Here is a 4,029-nt window from a genome sequence, read left to right as displayed (position 1 = left end):
ATATCTCTCTGTACAGGGCTTTAATACTGGTGCCGTTTCTTTCTAATGAAACTAGACTCAAAATGGAATCTGTACATATAAGGCACAACTCCTAATTCTTTCTGGATAATTTATAGTAAATTTTTAAAGTTGCGACAGGGGACCCAGAAACCGTTCTGGCCCTGTCTCACAATAGCTTTAATATCTCTTAACATGTAACTCCTATGACCATTTCGTTTCTTCCATATGAAAATAGACTCATCAAGGTTCATTTACATAGCTTATCCACTATTTAATACCATTCCTACAAATTTTGGTGATTTTTCACATTCACGTCACTGCAGCTGGCAGCATCTGTTTTGAAGGTAGGTCTTACCTATTTTGTAGTCTCCATGAACCAACTAGTCTTGCCATACATAGGTTCATATATGATCATTTTAACCATACCAATGGCTGATCATGTGACCAACACTCCCATTTCCAATCCATAATCTCATCATGACACCATATATATACATACAAACCAAAAATAGTCCAAGTTCATGCTTTCTTTTACGAGCCATTTTCGCATGGCCGTATACATATACATCACCACATTTTTAAACCAACAAGGGGTAGTCCTATACATGCCATTTCAAAGTTCAAACAAAATTTATACCAAAATAGAGGCGTTGATAGTGTGGATGACTTCGACTTTATTGATCCCGAATCCGATTGCTATCGAGCGAAATCTATAAAACAGAGAGCCAAAGTAACGGGGTAAGCATTTTTATGCTTAGTAAGTCTCAAGGAATATAATCAACTCTAATTACAGCAATACATTCACATAGCCAAATGCATCATTTCATTAATACACATTCTTACTTCACACTTCATCATTATATACTTTCACAAAGTATCAATCAATTCAATAACTGAAATTCATTAGTCGATTGAGCGAATGTTGCTCAAACATGTCGACTTTTCAATGCACATATAAACGTACCTTATTCTTTGGGCTTCTCGAGTGTACTAATTGAATTTATTACAGCAACCAACACTCACCTCCAGCCCAAGATTCTTGAATATAACCGGATATAAGCATGTGCACAAATGCCTTGGTCTTAGCCGGATAGAATGACTTCGCACGAATGCCTTGGTCTTAGCCCGGATATAGCCGCTAGCACAATTGCCTTGGGTCTTAACCGGATAAAATTTCCAGCATAATTGTCTTGGGGCTTAGCCGGATATCATTCAATTTCTCATGCACACATACATCAATAATCATTGGACATACCTATTTCATTTTCGTTACTAAGGCTCAAACACAATTATAATCATTAGCATAATCGCCTTGGGACTTAGCCCGGTAGAATTCAATACTCATACACACATAAATCAATAATCAATACATCCATATTTCATTCCACATAATTCAATTAAGGTCACTTCTTGAGGACTTACCTCGGATGTTGTCGAACGGCTTTTACGGCTATTCGATCACTTTTTCCTTCCCTTGTCCAATTGTGGCCCTCTTAGCTCTTGAGCTAATTCAAACAAATTCAATCTATTAAAACCTCATTGTGCTAGCTTATGGCGAATATGACAAGGAGTTTAAATGGTCATATGGCCACTCTTTAGCTTGAATACACAATGGTCATGCACATTTTATACTACATCAAGCAATTCAATACAATTTATTCGAGCATCAAGGAAAAGCTAAGGCCTTCAATAGGCTACCCAAGGCGAATATTCATGTACATGTTGAGGCCAATTATGCACTTAATACCTCACAAAACAGCATGCATTTTACTAGTTAATGCTTTGCATATTGTTGCTCAAAACTTATAATATAGCATCAAGCACTCATATGTGTGCTAGGCGAATGTGCTTGCAATTTCACATTCATTCTTCAACATCTTCTTCTTTAAACAAACATATTCATCACTTAGTTCATAACCAAACATCATGTGCAAACATATATATACATATATGAGCATGGCGAATTTCAAGGTGTCCATAGCCATCCAAAACACAAATTTTAACTAACATGCAAGAAGCATGAACCATGCTTATGAATGCATCATGGCGAATATGACAATCATGCTCCTTTTCAACTTCAATCATGATTAAACAAAAGAAAACTCAAAATCTTACTCAAGAGTAGACAATCCATCATTGCATGCATCATCATCAAGCTTTACACTTAGCATGCAATGGCTTTATCACCATAACAACTTTGGCCAAATACCATTTCCATGGCATAACAAAGATTTGAGCCATGGCTAACATGCACATCAAGTTAGCAACCAAAACATGCATGAAACTCCTAACACAACCTCATACATACCTTAATCTTGATGCAAACTTAGCCAAATCTCCTTCTAGATCTCTTCTAAACCAAGCATGAAGCAAAAATCCTCCCCCTTTTTCCTTAGTATTTTCGGCCAAGAAGTGAAAATGGATGAACAAAAATTTCTCCTCTCTTTTCCTCTACTCACGGCAACAAGGGGCATCCAAGCTCATCTTTCTCTTTTTTTTTTTCATTTTTTTATGCTTATTTTTATTATAATACTTCCTACATAACTCACTAGCCAAACATGTTGGAAACATGTTTTCCCTTGCCCATCATACCCACCTTGGCCGGCCATTATAGTCAAATTTGGGGAATTTGACATGCAAGGACAACATTTCCTAGTGTGCATCAATAGGCCACTTCAACATTTGCCTATCTCATTTCTAAGTTTTCTCACACAAGTCCTTTCTAGTGAAATTCACCTTTATAACACTAAATCAATCATCATAAAATGTCATACATGAGCACACACATATTATAGGTATCAAAATAAATTTTTAATTATTTTTATGCCTCGGTTTTGTGGTCCCGAAACCACATTCCGACTAGGGTCAATTTTGGGCTGTCACAGAAATAAGGCGAAGCCTACAATAAATAGAGGAAGGGAAAGAGGACGATATTCAAACCACAGTCGAGGAGATGGTTGATAATCAAAATAATCAGTTACCTCATGTGGCTGTTGCAACCCCAGTAAACCAGGATCCTGCTCCTCGTACTATGTATGATTATGCTAAACCTACTTTAACAGGAGCTGAATCGAGTATAGTTAGACCTTCTATTGCTGCAAATAATTTTGAATTAAAACCTAACATGAATCAAATGATACAACAGTTTGTTCAGTTTGATGGTTTGGAGGACGAGGATCCAAACACTCATTTAGCAAATTTTCTAGAATTATGCGACACTTTTAAGATCAATGGCGTTTCTAACGATGCCATAAACATTCGGTTGTTTCCATTCTCATTGAGGAACAAAGCTAAACAATGGTTGAACTCGTTACCACGAGGGTCAATCACAACTTGGGAACAAATGATCGAAAAATTTTTACTAAAATATTTTCTGCTGGCTAAAACGGCTAAACTAAGGAATGATATCTCTTCTTTTGTGCAAATGGATCTAGAAACCCTGTATGATGCATGGTAGAGATACAAGGACCTATTAAGAAGGTGCCCTCACCATGGGTTACCTCTATGGCTGTAGGTTCGGACTTTTTACAATGGTTTGAACCCCTCAACAAGACAACTCATTGATGCAACCACCGATGGAACTTTAAACAACAAAGCACCTGAAGAGGCTTATGAATTTATTGAAGAGATGTCACTGAATAATTATCAGTGGCAAGTCATGAGAACAAATCCAACAAAAGCAGCCGGTGTTTTCAACCTCGACGCGGTTACTATGCTATCTAACCAGGTAGAACTATTAAATAAAAAGATTGACGGTTTGTATGGTACTACTCAGGTACATCTAGCGATGAGGTGCGATTCAAATGGAGGAGGAGTACACACAGAATATCAATCCTTCAACCCTAGCACCGAGGAGGAACAAGTTCAATAAATGGGTAACAATAATTCTAGACATCAAAACAACCTATACAGTAACACTTATAATGCAGGTTGGAGGAACCATCCCAACTTCTCGTGGGGTGGCCAAGGAAATCAAAGGCCACAACATCCCCCAGGTTTTCAACAACCACCTTACCAGTAGGAAAAGAA

At 37.4% G+C, this 4,029-nt stretch overlaps 1 non-coding gene across 1 annotated transcript; it reads right to left on the bottom strand.

Annotated features, from left to right (window-relative positions):
* Window positions 1–3,391: 3,391 nt before the first annotated feature.
* Window positions 3,392–3,498, bottom strand: LOC128280975 (small nucleolar RNA R71). The gene has a single exon (XR_008271192.1). It is a non-coding gene; the product is annotated as a small nucleolar RNA R71 (small nucleolar RNA).
* Between the last annotated feature and the right edge of the window lie 531 nt (window positions 3,499–4,029).

The sequence above is a fragment of the Gossypium arboreum genome, chromosome 9 (genome assembly GCF_025698485.1).
Source record: "Gossypium arboreum isolate Shixiya-1 chromosome 9, ASM2569848v2, whole genome shotgun sequence".
In the NCBI taxonomy this organism is placed as follows: domain Eukaryota; kingdom Viridiplantae; phylum Streptophyta; class Magnoliopsida; order Malvales; family Malvaceae; genus Gossypium; species Gossypium arboreum.
Note: the sequence above shows the minus strand (reverse complement) of the source record. Positions and strands in the feature narration are given on the sequence as shown.